Source organism: Bos indicus x Bos taurus, chromosome 13 (genome assembly GCF_003369695.1).
Source record: "Bos indicus x Bos taurus breed Angus x Brahman F1 hybrid chromosome 13, Bos_hybrid_MaternalHap_v2.0, whole genome shotgun sequence".
Taxonomy (NCBI): Eukaryota; Metazoa; Chordata; class Mammalia; order Artiodactyla; family Bovidae; genus Bos; species Bos indicus x Bos taurus.
Window position 1 is genome coordinate 9,889,762 of NC_040088.1, and position 10,659 is coordinate 9,900,420.

The 10,659-nt window shown below is 42.8% G+C and overlaps 1 long non-coding RNA gene across 1 annotated transcript; it reads right to left on the minus strand.

Moving 5' to 3' along the window:
- Positions 1–8,977: 8,977 nt before the first annotated feature.
- On the minus strand, positions 8,978–10,407 carry LOC113902766. The gene is made up of 3 exons (XR_003513908.1): positions 10,316–10,407; positions 10,030–10,109; positions 8,978–9,151 (listed from the first exon to the last, which is right to left on the minus strand). It is a non-coding gene; the product is annotated as an uncharacterized LOC113902766 (long non-coding RNA).
- Positions 10,408–10,659: the final 252 nt, after the last annotated feature.

Here is a 10,659-nt window from a genome sequence, read left to right on the forward strand (position 1 = left end):
CCAACACCACAGTTCAAAAGCATGAATTCTTCGCTACTCAGCTTTATTTACGGTCCAGGTTTCACATCCATATGTGACAATTGGAAAAACAAAAGCTTTGACTATATGGACTTTTGACAGCAAAGTAATGCTCTGCTTTTTAATATGGTATCTAGGTTGGTCATAGCTTTTCTTCCAAGGAGCAAGCGTCTTTTCATTTCATGGCTGCAGTCACCATCTGCAGTGATTTTGGAGCCCAGAAAAATAAAAGTCTGTCACTGTTTCCATTATTTCCCCATCCATTTGCGATGAAGTGATGGTAGTGGATACCATGATCTTCGTTTTCTGAATGTTGAGTTTTAAGCCAATTTTTCACTCTCCTCTTTCACTTTTATCAAGAGACTCTTTAGTTCCTTTTTGCTTTCTGCCATAAAGATGGTGTCATCTGCATATCTGAGTTTATTGATATTTCCCCTGGAAATCTTGATTCCAGCTTGGGCTTCATCCAGCCTGGCATTACTCATGATGTACTACGCATATAAATTAAATAAGCACAGTGCTAATATACAGCCTTGACATACTCCTTTCCTGATTTGGAACCAGTCTGTTGTTCCATGTCCAGTTCTAGCTGTTACTTCTTGACCTGCATACAGATTTCTCAGGAGGCAGATCAGGTGGTCTGGTATTCCCATCTCTTGAAAAATTTTCCACAGTTTTTTGTGACCACACAGTCAACGGCTTTGGCATAGTCAGTAAAGCAGAAGGAGATGTTTTTCTGGAACTCTCATGCTTTTTCAATGATCCAGTGGATGTTGGGAATTTGATCTCTGGTTCCTCTGCTTTTGTCTAAATCCAGCTTGAACATCTGGAAGTTCACGGTTCACATGCAGTTGAAGTCTGGCTTGGAGAATTTTGAGCATTACTTTGGGTATTTTTCCTTTGCCTTTAGCTTCTCTTCTTTTCTCAGCTATTTGTAAGGCCTCCTCAGACAACCATTTTGCCTTTTTGTATTTCTTTTTCTTGGGCATAGTCTTGATCACTGCCTCCTGTACAATGTCATGAACCTCCGTCCATAGTTCTTCAGGCACTCTGTCTATCAGATCTAATCCCTTGAATCTATTTGTCCCTTCCTCTGTATAATCCTAAGGAATTTTACTTAGGTCATACCTGAATGGTCTAGTGGTTTTCCCTACTTTCTTCAATTTAAGTCTGAATTTTGAAATATGGAGTTCATGATATGAGCCACAGTCAGCTCCTGGTTTGTTTTTGCTGACTGTATAGAGCTTCTCCATCTTTGGCTGCAAAGAATATAATCAATCTGATTTCATTATTGACCGTCTGGTGATGTCCATGTGTAGAGTCGCATCTTGTGTTGTTGGAAGATGCTGTTTGCTACGACCAAAGTGTTCTCTTGGCAAAACTCTGTTAGCTTTTGCCCTTCATTTTGTACTCCAAGGCCAAACTTACCTGTTACCCCAGGTATCTCTTGACTTCCTACTTTTGCATTCCAGTCCCCTATGATGAAAAGGACATCTTTTTTTGGTTGTTGTTAGTTCTAGAAGGTCTTGTAGGTCTTCATAGAACTATTAAGCTTCTTCAGCCTTAGTGGTTGGGGCATGCTGCTGCTGCTAAGTCGATTCAGTCGTGTCCGACTCTGTGCGACCCCAGAGATGGCAGCCCACCAGTCTCCCCCGTCCCTGGGATTCTCCAGGCAAGAACACTGGAGTGGGTTGCCATTTCCTTCTCCAATGCATAAATGAAAAGTCAAAGTGAAGTTGCTCAGGTTGTCTACTTGAAAGTTATACAGTCGTGTCCGACTCCTAGCGACCCCATGGACTGCAGTCTACCAGGCTCCCCTGTCCATGGATTTTCCAGGCAAGAGTACTGGAGTGGGGTGCCATTGCCTTCTCTGGGTTGGGGCATAAACTTGCATTATTGTGATGTTGGGTGGATTGCCTTGGAAACGAACAGAGATGATTCTGTCGTTAGATGCACTAGGCAACCAAGAAGTCTGTGTGAACTTGCTTTACTGTGGTGGTCTGGAACTAACCCCACATTATCTCCAAGGTATGCCTGTACAATTTAGGTCTTTCCTGTAATGAATTACCTTATGATTTCATTTTTCTTCCCTTAAAAAAAAAAAGAAACTAGTTAAGTCCTTCATTATTCTGCAACAGCTCTGTAAAATGCCTCTGTACCAAATTTTTATGTGGCCAAAACTATCAGTCAATCTATTGTGTTAGATTCTTATGACTGCTTTAACAAATTGGCATCAACTTACTGACTTAAAACAACACACATTTATGCTTTTACATAAAAGTTCTGGAGGCTGAAAGTCCAAGGCAGTTTCACTGGATTGAAACCAGTGTTGCCAGGACCATGCTCTCTGCAGATGCTTTTGGGGAGAACCATTCCCTGCTATACTTATTTCCTTCCAAGACAAAAAATTCCAATACTGCTTAGATTATTCCAAAGTGTAAAAAAGATAATTTTCCAATTCTTTTTCTGAAGTAGATACAAAATTGACATCCCAACTTGGCAAAATTACATAAAAAAGAAAACTACTGATCAATTTCAGTAATGTATATTAATTCCAAAATCCAAAATAAAATTTAGCAAGCAGAATACAAAGTATATTTAAAAAAATAATTCATTATGCTCAAATACAAGATGGTTAAGTATTAGGAAATCTTTAATATAATTTATTATCTAAATATATCTAAGGAGGAAAAAAATGATAGAATTTATTCTCATAAATGCTGAAAAGAACTTCAGAAAAATAAACACTTATTTATTATTTTTAAAAGTTATATGCACATAAGCTAAAAAGTGGACTAATAACCTCTTGAATAGAGAAACACAAAGACATTTCTATTAAGATTAAGAAAGGGAGCATGTCCACTAACTTCACTACTGTTTCATATTGTAATGGAAGAAATAGCTAAGGTATTGCACAGGATTTTAAAAATCAGATACACAAAAATTAGAAATAAAAACACCATTGCAGATAACATGATTGTGTATCTGTAGAAGTCAGAAGATTCCATGTTAAATCCAAAGCATATAAATGATGAAGGCATTCAATCATATTTTATATTAACACCAAAAATCACTGATATTCTTACATATGAAAAAGTTTAAATATTTAATGTAAGACATTATGCATTTAATGCAACAAAACATTCAAACACCAGAAATAAATGCCTTAGGAAATTATCAAAATTTTAAAACATTTGTCAAAGATTCAAAAGTATGCTTAAATAGGAGCATCTCTTGTCCTTGGATGGAATGATTACAACATAATAAAAATGTCAAATTTCTTCATTAGTATAATTTCAACAAAGTACCAATAAATTTTAAGAAGTTGATTCTAAACTTCATATAAAAAGTAAACAGGCAAGAACACTAGGAAGCCCCTAAAAGAGAAAAGCAGCAAAAAAGGCTAGCCTTACGTATGTTAAAATACACCATAATGCCCCTATAGTTAAAGCACTGTGGTTTGGGTATGTGAATGGAAACCTACACATTGAAACTATACTGTTCCCTGTCTTCCAAACTGGCAGAAATTCAAAAGCTTGACAGCAAACTCCATTACTAAGACTACGAGGAAACAGTCTTTCTCAGACATAGCTGGTAGGAATCCAAAATAATGCAGTTCCTGGGGATAGGAATTGAGCAATGTTTAACAAAATGACATGTTTCTAGCCTGTCAACAGTCTAACTTCTAGGAATCTACTCTGAAGACATGTGTCAACAGCCATGTTAGCACAATCTGTAACGTCATTTGTAATAGCAAGGGATTGCTTATCTGTGCAGGACAAGAACAATGGGATAATAAACTGTGATGTATCAGCACAATAAAATATTTGGACAATACTTAAAAAAAATAGAATGAGGAAGGTCTCTGTGAGCTGAGATGGAGAGTTGTCAGTTATATTGTTTAGCAAAATCAGTGTTTAAAGTAAACTATCCTTCATGTTAGAAATAAACGCAAAAAAAATCGTGATTTTTTAAGATGTTCTAGATAGTGGTTTTATCTCCTTTGTATACATACCTAGAAGTGAGATTGCTGGATCATATGGTAGCTCTATTTTTAATTTTTTGAAGAACCACCATATTGTTTTTCATAGTGCTCTATCAATTTATGTACCAGCCAATAGTACGTGAAGGTTCTCTTTTCTCCACCTCCTCAACAACACTTTATTTCTTTTCTTTTTGATGATGGCCATTCTAATAGATGTGGGGCAATATCTCACTGTGGTTTTGACTTGCTATTTCCATGATGATTAGTAATGTTGAGTTCCTCTTCATGTACTTGTCAGCCATTTGTACGTCTTCTTTAGGAAAAAGTCTATTCAAGTGCTCTGTCCATTTTTTATTGGGAGGTCTGTTTTTGTTTCTGCTATTGATTATATGAATTATTTACAGATTTTGGATATTAACTTCCTTATCAGATATATGATTTGAAAATATTTTCTTCCATCCCTTAGGTTACCTTTGCATTTTGTTGATTGTTGATATTGCTGTGCAGCTTTTTAGTTTGATGTAGTTCCACTTACTGATTTTTGCTTTTGTTGCTTGTGATTTTGATGTTGTAGCCAAAAAAATCATTGCCAAGACTGATGTCAAAGAGTGTTTTCCCTGTTTTCTCCTAGTCAGTTCAGTCAGTTCAGTCGCTCCTCCTGTCCAGCTCTTTGCGACCCCATGGACTGCAGCACGCCAGGCTTCCCTGTCCATCACCGACTCCCGGAGCTTACTCAAACTCAGGCCCATCGAGTCGGTGATGCCATCCAACCATCTCATCCTCTGTCGTCTCCTCATAATGTAATGATTTCAGGTCTTATGTGTAAGTCCTTACTACATTTCAAACTAATTTCTGTAAGTGGTGTAGATGGGGTCCAATGCCTTTCTTTTGCTTGAGGATATCCAGTTTTCCCAGCACCATTTATTGCAAAGACTCTCCTCTCCCCACTGAGTATACTTGGCTCCCAGGTCAAACATTAGTGGGCCATAATATGTTTAAGGTCCATTTCTGGGCTTTCATTCAACTGTGTCAGAGAGGCACTGTCACCTGCCCAAGGCAAAAAGTCGGTCAAGCAAAGCTGACATTCAGACCTCAGTCTCATGAACCCTAAGTCAGGGCTGCTTCTCCAAGCTTCTCCAGACCATCTCCCGCCTGGCGCCCAGGTGAGAGGTCAGGCATAGAGGCCCTGCAATGTGATCCTCTGAGGTTCTGTGCCCAGCGGGAGATGTTGTGGAAGGGCCAACGTCTTGCTGAGGCAGCCCCCTGTCACAAAGCACAGACCTCCAGGGGACTTAGGTCAGGCTGAGGGATACTGATGGTAGATGACTCAGAGATCTGAGCCCGGCCGACTTCTTACTTCCTCAGGGACGATGCACCACTTTCTACACTTGCCCTCCTGTCAATGCCAAGCAGCTTCCAAGTGTCTCTCACCACTGAACACTTCCCAGGCTTCACCTGAATTAGAGAGAGCGGGTCTGGAGCTTGAAACCCTCCCACTGTCCAAGACCACAGCCCAGTCTGCTGCATGGAAGCTAACTGCCCCAGTCCCCAGACTGAGGCCTAAGCATCTCATGAAGGCAGATCTGATTCCTTTAACCCAGGGCGCTCCCTGCTGGACTGACTGGTGGCTGATCTCAAGTCAGGCTGAAGGTAGGTTCCATCAACTGATCAAGCCATCAAAATTCACAAAGTTGGCAATGGCAGATACCAGACTAGCCCTTATCCCCAGCCACCTTCAGCAGATAGATGAGGAAACAATGGAAACAGTGAGAGACTTTATTTTGGGGGGCTCCAAAATCACTGCAGATGGTGACTGCAGCCATGAAATTAAAAGACGATCCTTAGAAGAAAAGCTATGACCAACTTAGCATAATAAAAAGCAGAGACATTACTTTACCAACAAATGTCCATCCAGTCAAAGCTATGGTTTTTCCAGTAGTCATGTATGGATGTGAGAGTTGGACTATAAAGAAAACTGACCGCTGAAGAATTGATGCTTTTGAACTGCGGTGTTGAAGAAGCCTCTTGAGAGTCCCTTGGACTGCAAGGAGATCCAACGAGTCAGTCTTAAAGGAAATTAGTCCTGAATATTCAGTGGAAGGACTGATGCTGAAGCTAAAACTCTAATACTTTGGCCACCTGATGCAAAAAACCAACTCATTGGAAAAGACCCTGATGCTGGGAAAGATTGAAGGCGGGAAGAGAAGGGGATGATAGAGGATGAGATGGTTGGATGGCATCACCAATGTGATGGACATGAGTTTGAGTATGCTCCGAGAGTTGGTGATGGACAGGGAAGCCTGGCGTGCTGCAGTCCATGGGGTTACAAAGCGTCAGACATGACTGAGCAGCTGAACTGAACACCAGCATCCCAAGACCCCCTGCCCTCTGTCTCGATCTTTGTCTCATGGGTTCAGAACAGCTGGAGGATTCCTGCCTTTCATGCAACCAATACGAGGACAGCATTTTTTCTTCTCTGAACACTGCTGGCCATCCTGGCACCCGTCAGGGGGGCAGGGGTAGGGGCTGGCTGGAAGCTCCAGCCCCAATAGGGAGTTTGGGGCAGGGGAGAGTCTTCTGCTTTCTCTTCCTCAAGAGATACAACATAGACAAAGGAGGGAGGTGAATTAAAGGGCTCAGAGACCAGCTTCCCAGGAAGATGAAAGGATTCCCCAGAAACCGGAAGGAAGGCCGCGGGGGAGCAGACAGGGCCCAGAGGTGGGCAAGGGGCGGGCGCTAAGGACAGCCTGACAAGGGCCATGACATGGCGCTGACTCCTGAGGGAATGCGCCGGGCTCCCACACAGGTGTTTCTGGCCCAGAGAAAGAGAACAGGCACACAGAACAAAGCAGGACAGAAAGAGAGAGGAGAAAGTAAAGCACACACGTGAGAACACTGGATGAGAACTGAGGGAAGGACGAGCAAGACGGGAAAGGAGAGCAAGACAGTAATAAAACGAACCAGAAATGAAAAGAAGGCTACGGAGGGGAAAGAAATGACGAGCAAGAGGACAAAGGAGAGGAAGAGAATGAGAGGAGAGAGAGGGAGGGAGGAAGCAGGTAAGACACTCACAGGACGAGGCAGACAGCGCTGTCTATGCAGGGATCCTTTCAGGTGGTCCAGGCACACTCCCAGATGACGCCCTCACCAGAACTTGCTCTGTTTGTCAGGGTTCCCTTTCCGGGATGCCGAGTGGAAGGACTGGGTTGAACCTCTGCTCTAGGAAAGAAAGAGACGCTCCCCCACCCCCCAGCTAGCCAGGCACCCCTCCACCCCTGCCCATTCTGAGATAGCCCCAGTAGGTGACTGCGATTCAAACCCTCCCCTTCAGCCAGGCCAGCACTTCTTTACTATTACACTGTCTTCTGAGACCCTTCCTCTTCAACCTTCCGTCTTTCCCTCCTTCGCTAGGTCCCTCCTGCACCTGGTCTGATGGCTGCCCTCACCCGCTTGTCACCCATTTACCCCTGACAAGCCTTTCCCCCCGGGAAACCCCTGGTGCTCTAATCTAACCCTGACATCTGCCGTCCAGGGGACCTTAAGCTCAGTCACTCACCTGTTTGTTTTCGGTTTGAATTGTTCAAGCAATGAAGGGAAAGGAAGCGAGGAGGCAGAAGAATATTAGAAAAAGAAAGAATTTTTTTTTTCTCATAGACATTACTCTCAAATGAAGAGGGCGGTTAAATTACACCCTCTTAGAAACCATGAAAAAGAGTGAGGTGCTCATTTTATTTTAATGACAATATTCATCATGTACCAAAAAATGTATCACTTGCCATGATATAAATTATGATGAAGCAATAAGTATCAACTTAAAACATTCTAGGAAATAAGCAGTTCTTCAAAAATTTAAGATGTACATGTCAAAGAAAAATATACTTTTAAAAAATGTCTACCATTTATTTTCAGCAATTTACCATGCATTTCTTCTTTTTCTCTCTCCTATTCTTTAACTAGTACATCATCCTTGGATACCTGGACAATTTCTTAGTAAGACAGAGAACACAAAACATTAGTCACCAATAAAATATATTTTTAAGTATATTTATATATTGTAGATTGAGCATCAATTAACATGTTTAATAGAATGTTCCTATGCTCTTGGTGACATTAGTGTTTACTGAAGTACTTTGTACATTAGCGCTTAAATCACCTGCCTTCTGGTTTTCTGTCTGTGAGAGAACAGAAAGTTATTGTTGTGATTAAAGGTTATAACTAGATGGATAATTAAGACTATACTATATATATATATTTCAAATTTTCATAAATTTCAAAATTGATATTTGTCTATTTATCAAGGGAATTTTTACAGTTCATGAAGGTAGAAAAGAAAAACACGTTTTTTGAAGACCACTCTCTAAGAACTGAAATCCCTATGTGATCCCAAATCAAGAATCACAAAGCAGAAAGAGAGGAAATGCATGGCTAAATAACACTTCATTATTAGGTAGGTTAGGGTCTTAGACCCCTTAAATTAAGATTCAAGGTTGTTAAGCAGAATTTCCTTTTCTAAATTTATGAAGGCCTAGATTTTAGACCCTAAAGTAGCTTAAAACTAAGGCCACGTTCCACTCCATTTCCAACCCTGAAGTCCCAAGTCTAGTCCTACATCATACAACTCCCACAAGTGGAAAGGCGACCAGCGCGTACCAGAGACAATGTAGTGAAGAGACTTGCCCCTCCACCTCAGGATAAGAATGTACATCTTTCATAGCATCCAAACACAGAAACTCTGACTCAAAAATGCCCTGGGAATTTAACGAACAGAGAGTCTGAGTGTCAGGAGGCGTTAATAAAAAAACGTATCAGAATAAAAAAACGTATCAGAATAAAAAAACAGAAGAGCAGGCACTCGTCAAGAGTAAACATGAAACAGTAATCCCATCCTTTTATACAGTCACCCAAGGATCCCCCACAAAAGGTTGAAGACAGAGAAGGGGGGCAGGGGAGAGACTCAGTAGCCATAGACTTGCCTGTAGTTTTAAATAGAGAACACTTTATTTCTTTGTGGCATTTTCATATCGAGAAGCATTCAACTCTTGATAAAAAGAAGTCTTGTGGAATGAGGCAAGCAGGGAAGCACTGGAGATCAGTCATCCAAGTCTGAGACTGGACTCCCCCACGTCTTCTCAAGCCTTCTCAAGAAACCTGTAAAGAGAGGTTTCTACCTGGGGAGAGCAGAGAGAGAAACAGAGACATGGGATGATGCGGACCCTGAGGGGAACACGGACTGGATCCCACGACCACTATGGTCTGCACCCTGCATACTCCTCCCAAGGATGCTGAGATGCACTTCCAAGGAATCAGGGTTCGGGAATTCTAGGCGAGCCATGCTGAAGAATTATAATCTCAGAACCCCTTACCTCACTGTTTAAATGTAAAGCGGAAAGTGCTTCCTTATTATGAGCGATTAGAAAAAATAATGGCCAGGGGCTTCCCTGGTGGTCGAGTGGCCAAGACCGCACTCCCAATGCGAGGGGCCGGGGTTCCATCCCTGGTCAGGGAACTGGATCCCACAAGCTTCAAGGAAGATCATAGATCCTGCGTGCTGCAACTAAGACCCAGTGCAGCCAAATAAACAAACATTAAAGAAAAAAAAAAAAAAGGCCCTGGAAAACAGTTACGATAAAAATTCAGTAACAGTTCAGACAGCTTAGAGATAATCTCATTCTAACCTCCTTGTCATTTCACCAAACAATGCCTAAGACACAAATGGTGCTTTTTCTGAAGAAGGTTTGAAGGGCCTCTCTCATCACTGTCTTTGAGGCGAGTTTTGGGGCAGACAGACCAGACCTTACTTCCCCAGTCAGGGACCCAACCAGGGCCCCCCTACAATGGAAACCCTCTGTCTCAACCACTGAGCCGAGGAAGTCCCAGATCAGATCTCAATTTAAAAGCTCTTATCTCCATGAAATCTAAGGGCACTGACAGTCCTCCACTCCCTCTGGGAGACCTGGTTCTTCTGGAACGTTCCAGGGGCAAAGTGGAGGGGGCGGGGGGGGGGGGGCAGATGTAGGGCTTCTCACCTCACTCCAACGATACCCAGGGATCCATACACTGACGCCTACAGTTGTAGAAACAACACTTCTTGGTCCCCTTGCACCCTCTATCGCGCCGGCACATAGGTAAAAGGACGAAAGGGCAGGAAAGAAAAAATTCTGGGCAATATCCAGGTTTCTGGACGGCTGGGGAAAAATGCCACAAGGTGAGGTGGGGGGCCCTGGGCACCTGCGCCAGCGTGTCCCACCGGCTTCTCGGAGAAAGCGTGCCCCCACCCCCACCACACCGAGGACCGCCGCGCCCTCTACGCACCCTTGCGGGGTCCCGGCTGTGCCGTGTGGAAGCAGAGCAGGAGGAAGATCACGGGGAGCGCAGAGAAGCTGCTCATCTTCATAATGGAAGCAAAGAGTGTGGGTGAACGAGGCTGAATGTCTTGTTATCGACTCTGGCAGGCAGCGGCCAGCAGGGGGAGCTGTAGTTCCCAGGGTCCAAGGTCAAAAGCGCCTGCGTTTGACCAGGAAGTATCAAGTCTTCTCATCCTAGAAAAAGGAACTGTAATAACCTCTGAGGCATAACCTCTGAGAGCCCACAAGTGCTCCCTCGCCTTCAGGGAGTATCTGGGCTGGCCCGGCCCGTAATCATTCTTGCTTTATGCA